This window comes from Doryrhamphus excisus, chromosome 3 (genome assembly GCF_030265055.1).
Source record: "Doryrhamphus excisus isolate RoL2022-K1 chromosome 3, RoL_Dexc_1.0, whole genome shotgun sequence".
NCBI classification, from domain to species: Eukaryota; Metazoa; Chordata; class Actinopteri; order Syngnathiformes; family Syngnathidae; genus Doryrhamphus; species Doryrhamphus excisus.
Window position 1 is genome coordinate 24846056 of NC_080468.1, and position 17244 is coordinate 24863299.

Sequence of the window (17244 nt, forward strand, 5' to 3'; positions counted from 1 at the left end):
TTCATTTTGTACCGCTTTTTCCTCATGAGGGTCGCGGGGGGTGCTGGAGCCTATCTGTCTTCGGGCGAGAGGCGGGGTACACCCTGGACTGGTCGCCAGCCAATCACAGAGCACATATAGACAAACAACCATTCACACTCACATTCATACCTATGGACAATTTCACAACGAGTATTAGATATTAAAATATTCAAAACAAGAAACAAAGCAATAAAAGTATAAAAAATGAAACCAATTTCAATAAAAAACGAAGAACTAAAACACACAGGACCATACGACTCACTCCGAGTTAAAAGCCAGAGAATAAAAGTGGGTTTTAAGACGAGACTTAAAGCTTTCGATGTTGGGGGCCTTTTTTACTTGGGAGGGGAGAGAGTTCCATAGTTTGGGGCCAACCACAGAAAAGGCTCGGTCCCCCCTGGTCTTTAGTCTCGTCTTAAGCACCACAAGTTGGAGCTGGCCCTCGGACCTCAGTGACCGCGCTGGAGAGTAAATTTGGATGAGGTCCGAGATGTATTTGGGGGCCAGCCCATTCAACGCCTTAAAAACAAACAATACAATCTTAAAATCAATCCTTAAACAAACAGGCAACCAATGCAGGGAGGCATTGGACTGGTCGCCAGCCAATCACAGGGCACATATAGACAAACAACCATTCACACTCACATTCATACCTATGGACAATTTTAGAGTCGCCAATTAACCTAGCATGTTTTTGGAATGTGGGAGGAAACCGGAGTACCCGGAGAAAACCCACGCATGCAAGGGGAGAACATGCAAACTCCACACAGAGATGGCCGAGGGTGGAATTGAACCCTGGTCTCCTAGCTGTGAGGTCTGCGCGCTAACCACACGACCGCCGTGCCGCCTAGTTTGTATAGTTTAAAATGTAATTTGGAGCAAGTTACAAACAGTACTTTGTGTTTGTGCCTATTTTTCTACTTCAGGACAGGCAGGGTTCTTGGAGAACGACTTCGTGCATGAAGCCTTGTCCCGCATGATGACCCAAACTGCGCTCAACAAGGGTGAGTCCATTTGAACGTACACTCAGATAAAAGTACTTTATTGTGGCCCTTTAGCCTTAATGTTTACATCCCTAATTATTGGATTACTTGGGAATACTATAATTAGCCCTTTGGTGAAAGGACATTTGCACCCCCTGTGGTTTTATGGTCAAATGTTTTTGAATACATGGAACTAAACAGATAATCCAGATATCCTCAGAGATTTGGAATCATCCGCATAGGTGTTTTACTTGACAATTTTTTTCAACTATTCTTGCTCAACATCTTCCAACTTTACACCCACGCACATTAGTTGTCAGCTCATTTTAGCACCGTGATAAGGTTACCTATTAAAGTAAGCTATCATTGAATATATAGCCCAGGGAGGCTCATTACGTCGATCCCGAGCTACCGCTACATCGCCAAGGTACTTTGGGTCATTTGCGTAAAATGTCACTTTGTAGCTGTCATATGACATCTGTCAGCTGACACTAAGATCCCCTCCTGATTCAGTCTTGCTCCCCCCCGCGGCCTTTTAAGCGACACATGGAGATGTAACTTTCTTTTTTTTTTTTATTCTGATGAGAACAAAGTCAGCGGTACGATGCTTATGTAACACTTCACTTGTAGCGGCTAGTTATGTTGTTTCATGGCTTTACATCCCGTCATGAACTCCACTCAAGAAATAGTGTTTGTGATTTCACGCTGAGATGGAAAGTCTGCCCGTTACGTAAAGCTTATATGTTGCCTTGACTTCAGCGATGTAGTCTATTGCATCATTATTTTCATTTCTTGTATATCGGTAATGTTTGATAGCATTCTATATTTATATTTATTTATGGAATTTGGTAGATCTTTAGGATTTGGTCACCAGCCAATCACAGGGCACATATAGACAAACAACCATTCATACTCACATTCATACCTATGGACAATTTGGAGTCGACAATTAACCTAGCATGTTTTTGGAATGTGGGAGGAAACCGGAGTACCCGGAGAAAACCCACGCATGCACAGGGAGAGCCGAGGGTGGAATTGAACCCTGGTCTCCTAGCTGTGAGGTCTGCTAACCACTCGCCCGCCGTGCCGCCCCATATCCTCACGAGGGTGTGAACTTTTTTGGTTCTGGAAAAAATGTACCTTGGGGTCTAATAATTAGCCGTATGTCATATTTTCACACACTGTCTGGAAGTATGTTCTGCATTCAACAAGTGTTCCCATTGGTGTTCCCACCACAGGTCCTAATTGTCCTCCTGTTGCTGGTGATGTTTGCTCACATAAACACGCCTTATTATAGCATATACAGTTAATACATTGCATTGTAGTTAGATTATTGGAGTGCATTGAGTTGTGGGGATTGGAAAGGTAAATATTTTTATAAAGGGATTACTTTGGTTCCTTGGCGCCAAAATGTGTGTACTTCTTGGTGGGAACAGGCCTTGTATGACAATGTATGGGAAGATTTAGCATGGTACTCCAGCCCCTACAGCCTCTCGCTACTTCTTGCTTACTGGCTCTTGTCACTTGTGATGATGAGACATGATGTAGGGGGTCCATTTGGCTGTGATGACTCTCATATTGATTCACAACACACACACACACACACAGACTCACACACATATGTATGTTCTCTCGGAGGGGAAGAGGAGAGAAAGGTCATGTCTCTCAAGTTAATTAGCCTCCACTGGCCCAAGGTCTGGCAGAGCTTTCCGCTCCTCCTCATGCTCCAGGTCCTCCTCCTATCTCGGCAACTCCCTCCATCCTTCTTCTCGCTGCCACCAAAGCATGAAGGTCAAATACCCGCTGCACGCACTTGCTATATATGTTCCATGGACTTATTTCCGCAAGACTTGGCGCAACCAGAGTATGTGACCTCCATCTACAACATGCTCACACACACACACACACACACACACAATGACATACTCAGGTGCATTCATATCTTTCATCCTAAATCCAGGCTTAATTTATTTTGTGGCTGCCGTGACGGTGCTGAGTTTAATTACTTCTTTGACTGTTGGCTGGAGGGGACGATGGTGAAGTTTATGAATGTACATGTGTGTGTGTGTGTGTGTGGATACAGTACGTGTATCAGCCACATCTTAAGGGGCCGGCAACCTTTATCATCAAAAGAGCCATCTTGCCTCCTTTTCCAGGTGAAAAAAAAAATTGTCTGAAGCTGCAAAATTTGACCTAGCTTATAAACTTCAACGTCATCTTTTACAACAAAAAAAATTTAAAAAACAAAGGTCAGTGTTTTTGTGCTGAATTGTCATCAATGACCATCAATGGCCGTTTTTGAGAGAGGCATTCTTTCATTTTCTGAATCATTAAAAAAATATTTATATCCTTAATTTTTTTTTCATTGGAAAAATAGATGCTCTGATATTTTTAATGAATGATTCTTTCATGTATTCTCCATCTGTGGGCAAGCTTCTCTAAATTTGGTGACTTTGCAAACTCTCTTGGGGACTTATCTTCTCAAAATTGACTAGCAAATATAAGGACTTTTCATCACATCGTTGGGAGATTTTACTGGTATTTGGGGACGTAAAAGTGAAAGCACATATTGTTGCACAGCTGCACAGAGGTGAAAGTGAAAGGGTTTTCCCTTACTCATCCAATCAGCAGTCAGAACGCACTCTAGATCAGATAGTTCACATTCTTGTTCACTTTGTTGTTTAAAAAAAATCACTGTGCTTGGTGAAGGGAGCCACAACAAGGAGGCTGAAGGTTGCAGACCACCAGTCTATCTGATAACTAAGTGTATGAGTCAGTGAAGGACCTCCGAGGCACACACACCTCTTCCCTCTTTCAAAGCTGCTGCTTATTTAACATGAAAGACACCCCACCATCATCTCTCTACAGGAATTAAAAATTGAAGAAATTGAATGTGCATCGATATAGACGCACTTGTCTAAATAGCAACAAAGGTGAGTAGCAAGTTAATTGTGTCTTGCCTATACAGTCAGTCAAACGTGGTGGTGGTAGTGTCATGGCATGGGTACTGGCGGCACTGTGGTGCTGCAATTCACGCCTTCAGTGTGTGTGTATGGGGGGGGTGAGGCACTGTGTGTTCTGTCAGCTGATTAATATAATAAGAGTCAGGTGCACAAAGAAAATGTCAGTGTTGAAGTGTTTAATAGCAGAAACCTTGCAGTGGCACAGCGTCACAGTTGTCCATCACAAAGAAATTAGTGAATGTGAAAAGATAGCCCAGGTGAAGGTCATGTGACACGCTTGGCAATAAAGCACATTCCCATCAGACTTGTATCAGTTGGCCTTGAATGCCGACGCCGGCAGGTGTGAGTCATAAAGGTGATCACTGTTATGTAACTTTTATTTTATTTTTTTCAACCTTTTCATATTTTTTAGAGAAGCGTTCGTCAACAAGGTCACAGAACTCTCACAGATCTTTTCTCTCGACTCCGACTCCACCTCTTACCGTCTTTGCACTCTTTGCTGCAACTTGTGATTGGACGGGGGAACAAAACATTTGTTGCTACATCCACTTGAATGGCAGGCATTGGAGTGGAGACCTCCGTCAGTGAAACCCTGGGACATTTGTTCTATCTCATCGTATAGCGTCATAAATCCTCCTAGTGACAGGTGACGCTATCGGCTGACCCTGACATGACTCCATGTAATCCGCCTTTTAATCCTAACGCTGACACTGGCTCTTATACATCCTATATGACACATTCTGTATGCTTGATGGTTTCCGATTGCTGCTGAGTGATCCAGATGTCGTTGAGCTCCAGCAGCTGTCTTCCACGAGATCATACCTCCTAGCTATACAGTCTAGTCCCTAAATGACGTCTCACGGCTCACAGTGGCAGCAAGCCCATGCTAGAGCTTTACAGACAATCACAGACAATTACACTCGCCTTGACCCGTTCTGGCGCAGGGCCACGTCCTTCTAGCGCCTCAAGGCTTGTTCTGTCTATTTATATTGACTTTCCTCGTCTTCTTCAGCTGCCCGGAACATTTACGACAACCACAACTACAACACGGGGATCTACATTGAGGAATAATTCCGACTTTTACAGAAGATAAAGACTGTAGATTCCAGACTTGTATTATTTATCTTGACTAGGGCTGCCTTATTCATTCATTCATTCATTTTCTACCGCTTTTTCCTCACAAGGGTCGCGGGGGTGCTGGAGCCTATCCCAGCTGTCTTCGGGCGAGAGGCGGGGTACACCCTGGACTGGTCGCCAGCCAATCACAGGGCACATATAGACAAACAACCATTCACACTCACATTCATACCTATGGACAATTTGGAGTGGCCAATTAACCTAGCATGTTTTTGGAATGTGGGAGGAAACCGGAGTACCCGGAGAAAACCCACGCATGCACGGGGAGAACATGCAAACTCCACACAGAGATGGCCGAGGGTGGAATTGAACCCTGGTCTCCTAGCTGTGAGGTCTGCGCGCTAACCACTCGCCCCTGTAGATTCCAGACTTGTATTATTTATTTTGACTAGGGCTGCCTTATTCATTCATTCATTCGTTCATTCATTTTCTACCGCTTTTTCCTCACAAGGTTCGCGGGGGTGCTGGAGCCTATCCCAGCTGTCTTCGGTACACCCCGGACTGGTCGCCAGCCAATAACAGGGCACATATAGACAAACAACCATTCACACTCACATTCATACCTATGGACAATTTGGAGTCGCCAATTAACCTAGCATGTTTTTGGAATGTGGGAGGAAACCGGAGTACCCGGAGAAAACCCACACATGCACAGGGAGAACATGCAAACTCAACACAGAGACGGCCGAGGGTGGAATTGAACCTGGAAGCACGGTCTTCATGTTGGCCTGGTTGAAGTCTCCAGCAACAATAAACACGCACCAATCCACGAGGTGTTTCACTTCCTAAATTATTTAAATTATTTGTACAAATTAAAGTTTACGCTGTTCTCCACATTATTTATTATTTATTATTTATTATTTATTATTTATTATTTATTATTTATTATTTATTATTTATTATTTATTATTTATTATTTATTATTTATTATTTATTATTTATTATTTATTATTTATTATTTATTATTTATTATTACACGGGAGCCAGGCAACGACATTTCGTTGGCAATTTCACTGCTGTGTTATTGTGCAATGACAATAAAGAAAGTCTATGTCTAGCTGTGAGGTCCGCGCGCTAACCACTCGACCGCCGTGCTGCTGCCTTATTGATTATTTAAATAATCGATTAATTAATTGATTATGTTTTCAGTTAATTGATGAATTGGATTTATAGCAAATAGGGCGAGAAATAGGAATTTCTCTGACAGCAATATTGAAGTAAAGAAGTATTAACAATTAACTCACAAATATCACAAACACATCTCCAGCAAATCAACAAGTCAATGACACGGACTGCTACATTTGCATCACCAATAAATAATAAACAGTGACTTGTATAATGTGTTCTTGTTCTTACAAGCATTTTAAAGTCCTTTTGTCATCCATGAAGGATTGTAAATGGGGAACACTGGAAGATGGCCGCTGATATCATTAATTAACAGGCCACCGGTGGTGTTGTTATCAAAGTCATTGGTGAATATATTATCCATGGAGGTGGCACAGTCGTCTGTTATTCTACTTCGTCTAACTAACTCGGTTATTCTACCATTGCATCATCCTCAGAAAGACTGCTGACAGAGCATTCACGACTTAGTCATTGAAAACCAGTACAACAAATGAACATCTGAAGACCTTCAAGCTATATTAATTTTACCCAATTAACTTTGTGTGTGTGTGTGCGCGCTTGTGCATTTGAACTTCCTACCACGCTCCAGCAGTCTGGCCCTCACATAAATGGAAGCCTTATTTTGCTCTTAAATCTGAATGGACATGAATCGATGCAGTTCAATGCGGCAGATTTGGTGGGAAAGTGAAGGGGTCCTATTATGCTTATTTGGCAATCCTTTGTATTGAGTAATGGGCTACTATAGAGAAGCTACATACAATAACCCGCATGGAAAACTTTTTAGATTTTTCAGAATCTGCACCTATTCCAGCTGTATTTCCTTTCATTTGTGCTTCCTGCCAAACCGGTCTGTTTTCATTTATTCCACCCACGCCGCACCTTTGCTGTGATTGGTCACACACCCAAAGTGTTTCCTAACTATGAACCATATAAGGAAATCCGCCCCTTTGTGACATCACAAAGGCTCAGTTTTACCACGCCTTTTGAAACCCAGCGTTTTGAGCCATCACAAACTTCCAAATGCGCATATCTGAAACTTTGGCATAGTTTAACACAAGAATACAACATTTTAACTACATTTATAGGTCAGAAAAGTGGAAAAAGCCAAATAGATCCTCTTTAAAAAAAATTATGTGAATGGTGACACATTTTACTCAACATAATCAATGCAATTCTGTTCAAGTCATCAGACTAAATCAGTTCCCGAGTCAAAGTCTTAGGCCATAGGCAAAATTCATGCGCTCTTTCTTTTTAATCTTCTACACGGGATCATTTGGTTAAGAAAATATTGCACAAAATCCTTGAAATTGCCACACACTGAAGCTATCTTTACTTAAAATGTATGTGACGTCGTGTGACTTGTTCACATTAACAAGTCACATTTTTTTTGGTAATATGAACGGCCACAAAATTGAAATTTAGCATCATACTCCGTAACTTTAATCCAATTGCACATCAATCCAGTGACCCGAGTCCACTTGACATGTGATAGCCATTCTCCAATAGTCCTGAATGGTAGTCAGCAAAGCTAGGGGCGAGAGATGTATATGACCGTCATCAGCACTAATGGACCGCCATGAAAACGACTGGCTAATAAACGTCTTTATTACTCTACGGTGCCTGAATGACTCATGTGTGTGAGGCAAACATTTTGGCAGGGTCACCTCCAGCATCCTGGTGCCTGGTTCTTGCCTCCTCCGCTGACACATTCTTGGCTCCGGTGCTATTTTATGCAAATACAGGTTGAAAGCTGGAAAAGATGAAAACCATTTTTTTTTCCCCTTTTTTTGCATTACACGAACACAAATCATTCTCATTTGCTCAAGCGGACCTCATCCCTCTCACTGTAGGAACATATTACATTGGTGCATCGCTTCTTGGAACAAACTGCTTTATAAATGTTATTTTCCCCTAAATCAAATAAAGCCTTGCGGGTACTGCGGACCCCGCTGACGATGAGTAAGCAAGCTAAGAGGGAAATGTCAGCGACTAAAAGATCTCACTGCACACAATCATCGATTTGTCTCAAACCTGAAATTCAAAACCTTTTCGGGATGTTATTGCACAGTATCTCATCATCTTGGAAATATTTTTGATCGTTATCCAAAAAGGACAACAGTACACTACAGAATGAGCAGGATTAACAAAGCAATGTATGACTACAAAACTTTGAACAGAGGTCAGGCATGGGTGAAGGAAGAATTTTTCATGTGGATTCCGATAAAGATGCAACTCCAGGATATATTTTCAATGGTGACGTAGCTCGTCTTCATGTGCTTGGAATAGGTTGTTGACCTTCGTGGGCCGTCACATGACATGTACAACCTTCAAGCTTCTTGAACCCGAGCCAAAAATTCTTAAAATAGAGTTGTCGTTATTTGAACATTTTCTCCACTGACTTTCAACACTGACCTGACTTAGATTAAGACTGGAAGCCAGCCAGACAAACGCTGTTTGTCTTAGTTAGCGAGCCAATGTCAATGGCATTTATGCCCCCCCCCCCCCCCCCATGGGTTGTGGTGATTTGGAAGACAAGCCTACATGTACAGTCACTACATTGTGGTTCAAACATAGCAGCCTCACTTTATTGCGTTTTTAGCTATTAGCAACAGGTTAGCAGTGTAGAGAGTGGCACGACAGCAGCTCCTGTGTGAATGTTTACTGCGAATGTGTGAATTTGAATGTGTCTGCTTTTTGATAGGGTGGAACGGCGGTGAAGTGGTTTAGCACGCAGAACTCACAGCTAGGAGACCAGGGTTCAATTCCAGCCTCGGCCATCTCTGTGTGGAGTTTGCATGTTCTCCCCGTGCATGTGTGGGTTTTCTCCGGGTACTCCGGTTTCCTTCCACAGTCCAAAAACATGCTAGGTTAATTGGCGACTAGGTTAGGTTGTGAATGTGAGTGTGAATGGTTGTTTGTCTATATGTGCCCTGTGATTGGCTGGCGACCAGTCCAGGGTGTCGACAGCTGGGATAGGCTCCAGCACCCCCTCGACCATCGTGAGGAAAAGCGGTAGAAAATGAATGAATGAATGGTTAATACAAGCGTAAAGGTGACTATAGGGGTGTTACTTCATGTCTACAATGCTCTAATAATAGCAGAAACTTTATATAGTAGGTCATCATTTGGCTTTTCTATGCTCTAACAACGAAATATTACTTTAACCAAGAAGGAATCCTACATTGTGGAAATTCACTGCATGTAAATGTATATTCTGTATCATAATTTTATCATCGTTATACAAATGGTCAGTAAGTCATGGACAATTTTGCTTTATGGCGACCATGTTTTTCAACCAATCTCACTCAAATTTTATTGACATGCTTCTCCCTCAAGGTGGGTACCTGATTTCATGGTAATTCTACAAAAAAGTTAGAGTGGGTATTTATGTACGTGCACTGAGCTGTGTGAAATCAATTCCACTTGCGGTTTTTAATTCCAGTGTTACCATGTGGTGTATTTAAAAAAAAAATGTTTTCTCTGTTTTGTGTGCAGTGGTTCAGGAGTAGAAAACTCAATTTTCACAAATAAATGCATCCAGCCGTGAATGATAAATGACATTACGATAATATTATACACCTTCACCATCCAGTACAAGAGATGCATTTAAATTCTACCTTCATAGAGGTTTATAATGATGAATGTGCCTTAATAAGGTTGTCTAAATATGAGGAATATGAGGCGCTCCCTGTGATGCACAGGCAAGCAACAAACATCTTCAGCTTGGAGTGACAGCACGCCTGCTGATTGGTAAGCCTCTGTTGAAATCTTGCTCCATATTTCATTTCATGGTGCATTAACCACCCACCGCCGCCACTTCTGGTACGTGTGTTCATGTCTGCGTCTGAATGAGCAAGCGAGCAAGCATTTGGGATGAATGGGATGGCGGGAAAGGATGTGACAAACAATGGTGCTATATACTATCAGCATTCGAGTGGTGCTGTTTTGTTGCTTGCCGCCAATTAGAGTGAAGCGGCCATCACACAACAAAGCCAGGACTGGAGCAGATGCCATCACACTTAACGGAACAAAACAACTTGACCTTGTCCTTTGAGATAAACACTAGCCAAATGGCTGGAAAGTTCATTTTTAAATGCTCTTTTCAAAAATGACATAAACAACAGATGCAAGGCTTGAATTGGATGATATTGTTTCCTCGAAATGAAGAGCGTAACACGAGGGCCCTTCAGTGTTGTAATTTTATTTCATGCCTGATTAGCCGGACTTGAAGTCACTGGAGAGCAATCAGAGAGTTCTGCATCGGTCTTCTTGATCCAAGACCTCCAGCAGAAAGAGAGCGGACTGGCCCGAGTCTGGAGGGCCTGTTGAGGAGGAGGATATTAATAGGACTACATTCACACTGCAGGTCAATTCAGATTTTTTTTTTTTTTTTTTTTTTCAGATCACTGCATCGCTATAGCTTCTGAATCACAAACCAGCATTTTCCTGGTAGGACTTACTAAAAGCACTTTGGAAACCACATTTCCAATATTGTGACACTTGAATAAGACCTTTGGACCTGTTCGCTGCACATTCATAAATCTCTAGTATAAAGTTGCTAATATCGCTGAAGTGGGTGTCAACTCACCACCAAGGGGCCTCCAGCACTTTGGACCAGCTCATAAATGCACAATATTTGATGGGTCTTTTGGGTATGTGACCCTCACACCAGGTTGGTTTTGATGCTGTCATTGAGGAAGAACATGATATGAATATTCATTCATTCATTTTCTACCGCTTTTTCCTCACGAGGGTCGCGGGGGTTGCTGGAGCCTATCCCAGCTGTCTTCGGGCGAGACTGGTCGCCAGCCAATCACAGGGCACATATTGACAAACAACCATTCACACTCACATTCATACCTATGGACAATTTGGAGTCACCAATTAACCTAGCATGTTTTTGGAATGTGGGGGGAAACCGGAGTACCCGGAGAAAACCCACACATGCACGGGGAGAACATGCAAACTCCACACAGAGATGGCCGAGGGTGGAATTGAACCCTGGTCTCCTAGCTGTGAGGTCTGCGCGCTAACCACTAGACCACCGTGCCGCCCATGATATGAATATATAGCAGGAAAAAGAACATAAATGAGACTTAGGAAATGGATGGCTGGATGGATAGATAGACAGCAGGAGGAGGATGGAGGAGTGGGATGCTACCCACTCAAGAGCAAAGAGCACCTTGACAGCTTTCTTGACAACACTTTTTTTTTATTGTATTTTCACTTTCCTCCTCCTCCTCCTCCTCCTCCTCCTGCCTTGGTGCTCTGCATTCTCCATCTCAAAGCATCCGAGCAGACGGACGCGCTGTCATGAAGTTACCATTGTTTTGTTGGCACATTGCAGTGAATGTGTGCTTTGATGTCTTCATCACATTAACAGCCTTGTCCGTGTTGCGTGTTAAAAGTTAGCCCACCTCTGTGTCTGTGCTGTGTAGACACAAGGACAAAAAACAAGAGGTAGTAGTCATTACCATTGCCATGAACAGCACGTGAACGCAGCTATAATCCACCTTAATAGCTCGGGGCATGATGCTCCACATCACCACCGAGACAAAAAGCCCACAGCATGTGTTTGTGTCTCATCGCTATCAATACTTACATATAAGGAGCCCTTTTTTTTTATAATGAAGACACACAAGCGCACACACACATCGTTGCCACTCATCCAAGGATGTGTTGTCGCGCAGAAGGTTGTGTAATTTGAAGGTTGTGCGTCATCCTTGTGTGGCTGTGACATCTTCGAGCGCCCACTGTATTCATAGACGTCTTGTTTTGGGGCCCATCGCCTCCTCGCTGAATAATTCTTATTCATCACAGGTTGAAAAGATGGTTTAAATATATCATTAGGGTGGAAAAAAAAGCCAAAGTTGTTATGTGAATGCTTAAATTCATCTTTTAGGAAGTCTGGTTAGCTATAGGAAACAGCATGCATTCCAGGTTTGCTGCGCCTTGGCAGATGTACATAAGCCCATCTTTAAAATGATGCATGATTAGCATGGTGTCATTACATTAAATCCTATTTACATAAGCTGAGTCATGTACTCCTCCTTTTTTATACGCACACAATTTGAACGTTTCCAGCGCTGCAAATAGATCTGCAGCATTCATTCATTCATTTTCTACCGCTTTTTCCTCACGAGGGTCGTGGGGTGCTGGAGCCTATCCCAGCTGTCTTTGGGCTAGAGGCGGGGTACACCCTGGACTATTATAGGTTATTGATTAGGGAAAAGTGAAGTAGAAAATGTGTTGAAGCCTCCCAGCACGGACCTTTCAATTTGTAAAAAGTTTGGACACCCCTGACAAACAACCATTCACACTCACATTCATACCTATGGACAATTTGTCCTAGCATGTTTTTGGAATGTGGGAGAAAACCAGAGTGCCCGGAGAAAAGCCACTCATGCCCAGGGAGAACATGTAAACTCCACACAGAGATGCCCAAGGACGGAATCAAACCCACGTCTCCTAGCTGTGTGGCCTGCACACTACCCACCCCGCCAAAGTCAATCACACGATAAATTAAAATGAACTTTCATGTTTTCCTTGTCACTTGTGGGTTTTTTGGTTGTATTTGGTTTCAGCAACCTGGTGCGTTTGTTCCATAAAACAATGATATGAACAGAGTGAGCACGGGGTACACCCTGAACTGGTCGCCAGCCAATCACAGGGCACATATAGACAAACAACCATTCACACTCACATTCATACAATGGACAATTTGGAGTCGCCAATTAACCTAGCATGTTTTTGGAATGTGGGAGGAAACCGGAGTACCCGGAGAAAACCCACGCATGCACGGGGAGAACATGCAAACTCCACACAGAGATGGCCGAGGGTAGATCTGCAGCAGCAAACATGTAATACTTTTATACAAGTTGGCCACATGATCACGCCAAACCTCCAGTGAGTTTCCCACCTGTGTTTGAATTCCAGACTGGTTGCAAATAGCAATGCAGCCAGCTTGGATATGTTAGATGCTTGCTTTGGCTTTGCGAATGTCAATATGCAAGCTACAGTACAGCTCTGGAATGTGCTGTAATTTAACATTTACATTTTTTGTACACACCGTTCCATTTATAATCAATATAAAGTACAAGAACAAGGAATAAATTGATGTTTTTGCTAGATGGCTCCTCCTAGTAGTGTGGAGTGTATTATAAAAGCATACATGGGCAGAAGCTTTAAAGCTTTAAGCTACTGACTGCTAACACAACCTGGTAGGTATCCTGGTTGGTCCAAAGTAGGTGATGCTAGGTAACCATGGTAACAATAGTGAGCCTGTTCTCATTGGTACAATCCTGTGTAGCATCTAAATTATTTTCTTTTTTTTATGACTAAAAAGACCAAATGAGTTTGCTTTACTGCTGAACACGTCCAATAAACACTCAGAAGAATAGTAGCCAAGCGAACAATGAGTCAAGGTGAAACCCCTATTTCTATCTGGGTTTTTTTTTTTTTTTTTACCATTAGATTGCCTTTTATTTCACAGCACTCAAAATGACCATTGTTGTCTGGTTGTTGACACACCGGCCAGTCTTTAATGGAATTTTTGACAGCGGCACAAAAGCGAAGGGCACACACAAAAAGCAGACTGGAGTGTGTCGTCATTCGTACTCACAGAAAAGCTGCTTGTACTGTATGTGAAAACCTTGAATTCAACCAAGCAGGCATTTTTTTTTTTTTTTGTGGAAGAAGCTAAACACGCTGTGACAGCACAAAATGTTTATATCGGGTTTACACATCCTAGTACATAAAGTTACACCATCTTCTGTTTCTCATTGTATCATGTACTTTCTCTCATGTTTTTTATTACTAAGTAGCTACTTTCCCAAGAAGTCATTGAATTTGTAACGGAATTCTCTTATTTTATTTTATTTTATTTTATTTTATTTTATTTTATTTCATTTTATTTCATTTCATTTCATTTCATTTCATTTCATTTCATTTCATTTCATTTCATTTCATTTCATTTCATTTCATTTCATTTCATTTCATTTCATTTCATTTCATTTCATTCATTCATTCATTTTCTACCGCTTTTCCTCACAAGGGTCGTGGGGGTACTGGAGCCTATCCCAGTTGTCTTTGGGCGAGAGGCGGGGTACACCCTGGACTGGTCGCCAGCCAATCACAGGGCACATATAGACAAACAACCATTCACACTCACATTCATACCTATGGACAATTTGGAGTCGCCAATTAACCTAGCATGTTTTTGGAATGTGGGAGGAAACCGGAGTACCCGGAGAAAACCCACGCATGCACGGGGAGAACATGCAAACTCCACACAGAGATGCCCGAGGGTGGAATTGAACCCTGGTCTCCTAGCTGTGAGGTCTGCGCGCTAACCACTAGACCGCCGTGCTGCTTTATTTTATTTTATTTTATTTTATTTTATTTTATTTTATTTTATTTTATTTTATTTTATTTTATTTTATTTTATTTTATTTTATTTTATTTTATTTTATTTTATTTTATTTTATTTTATTTTATTTTATTTTATTTTTTAGAATATGTCAAAGACTTTAGATTTAGGTTTGTTGTAGCACTGAGACTAACAACTGATGTGACCCCCACTTTCCTCTGGTACACATCACATACAGGAGTGTCCTGATACAACTTTTTCACTTCCAATACAATTCCAATTTTGCAGCCTTGAACAAAAGCTAATATGTATAAGACTAAGGGTGCTCCGATCAAGATCGGTATCGGCCGATATCAATGAAAAACGACAGTATCAACATGGGCTGATACTTGCTTTAAAACAATGATCCACTCCGCCGATTAGCTCCGCCCCCACTGCAGCATTCCGAACAAACATGTCTGCCGTGTGTGGGACTTAGCTTTAGATTAGTGGGACATTTGGGGCCGAACACTTGGCAAGTTGTGGTGAGTTTGAGGCTGGTGATCATCCGTCAGGCAGCGGCTATATAATCCCGGTCCCAAACTGCTGTACTTGCAAGCGTGAGCATGAGTACCACCTGAGTACTTATTTGGGAGTATGCAGACACTACGCTTTGAGAAAATCCTCATGTTTTGTGTGATGCTGATTCAAATGCGAGGGGAGGCTGGTTGTATGATTGAGACCACGGGAAACTCGTGCGCGGTGTGTTTTACACTCAGCTTGTCTTTGGATAATTTGGATTTTTTTTTTACATGAAGTTGTAGGCCATCCACATGAGCAGTGCGGTGCAGTTTGGTGATGAGGAACGTAGTTCCGGATAGTTGCTGGGGCCACGTAAGAGTCTGGCTTCTCAAAACAATATGCGTTCAAAAGAGTAATTAAAGGTAAACACATTTAATTTGCAGCTACTGACCTGTTCATTGGCTAATCGTACCAGCGACTGGTTAACTGCTCTTAGATATCGGTACGTAATTACAGGCCTCATCATTTCACTGTTGCTAACGTTGCTAACGTGTTCTAATGTTTACATAGTAATCCGTTTACCCATTACTGGAAAACTGTAATGGTGTCAGTGACGTTGTCTTTATTGCTGCTACTCCTGACACTTCACATCATCTCTCACACGTAAGCTAACATCGTTCTCTCTCAAGTCTCGTCATTTCTCCCGTGTCACTTCACACCATCAGTTCCATCACACCTTTCATACGCCGTCGCACGCCGACATGTTTCTCATGTCATGACTTTTACATGTCACCTCGCATAATCACTTTCATATGATGTTTTTCATGTCATCTCACATCACTAGCAGGTGTGCTCATCAACGTTAACGCTACGTGTCATCTCGTTTCTTTTATTCTCATGTGATATACAGTATCATTGACATGTTTTTTCATCATAATTTCCCTCTTCATACAGTAAAATGTCACGTTTTCGAGTGGCCTTTTATTGAGGCTCGGGGTATCATGACACGACATGACACATGTGATTGGGTCGATGAAAATAAGACGAGACAAGATTTTTTTTTAAATATGTATGCCAATACATTGCAATCTAATAATTTAATTCCTGCTATGTTACTCTGTGGGTCGAGTGGTTAGCGCGCAGACCTCACAGCTAGGAGACCAGGATTCAATTCCACCCTCGGCCATCTCTGTGTGGAGTTTGCATGTTCTCCCCGTGCATGCGTGGGTTTTCTCCGGGTACTCCGGTTTCCTCCCACATTCCAAAAACATGCTAGGTTAATTAGCGACTCCAAATTGTCCATAGGTATGAATGTGAGTGTGAATGGTTGTTTGTTTATATGTGCCCTGTGATTGGCTGGCGACCAGTCCAGTGTGTACCGCGTCTCTTGCCCAAAGACAGCTAGGATAGGCTCCAGCACCAAAAAGCGGTAGAAAATGAATGAATGAATGAATGTTACTCTGTGTGTATGTAGAGGCCCCGCCTCCACCCACCAAGAGACTATGAGCCCAAAGAGGGCTCACTCTGTTCATATCATTGTTTTATGTAACAAACGCACCAGGTTGCTGAAACCAAATACAACCAAAAAACCCAAGAGTGACAAGGAAAACAGGAAAGTTCATTTTAATTTATCGTGTGATTGATTTTGGCGGGGTGGGTCGCGTGCAGGCCACACAGCTAGGAGACGTGGGTTCGATTCCCTCCTTGGGCATCTCTGTGTGGAGTTTGCATGTTCTCTCCATGCATGCCTGGGGTTTCTCTGGCTTCCTCCCACATTCCAAAAACATGCTAGGTTAATTAGCAACTCCAAATTGTCCATAAGTATGAATGTGAGTGTGAATGGTTGTTTGTCTATATGTGCCCTGTGATTGGCTGGCGACCAGTCCAGGGTCTACCCTGGAGTAGGCTCCAGCATACCTGCGACCTTTGTGAGGATAACTGGTATAGAAAAAGAATGGATGCCGTGATTGATTTATTTAGTTATTATCACCCCAAGCGTAGTGCCCACAAGTTGTTTTTTTCCTGAAAAAAAAATCACAGTCCTTCTTTTGGTGTGACCTCATAATTTTCTTATCTCGCCTGACATACTGTCACATAATGACTTTCCCACCATCTTCTTTCTCATTGTTTTGTCAAACCATCCGAC

The 17244-nt window shown here is 42.3% G+C and overlaps 1 protein-coding gene across 2 annotated transcripts in view; it reads left to right on the forward strand.

Moving 5' to 3' along the window:
• The window catches only part of htr2cl1 (5-hydroxytryptamine (serotonin) receptor 2C, G protein-coupled-like 1), a 138946-nt gene that overhangs the window by 105897 nt on the left and 15805 nt on the right, over positions 1-17244 (forward strand). For both annotated transcript variants that reach the window (XM_058067123.1, XM_058067124.1), the window contains one exon: positions 948-1025. The gene's annotated coding sequence lies outside the window, so the exon portion shown is untranslated. The remainder of the gene's footprint in view (positions 1-947; positions 1026-17244) is intronic.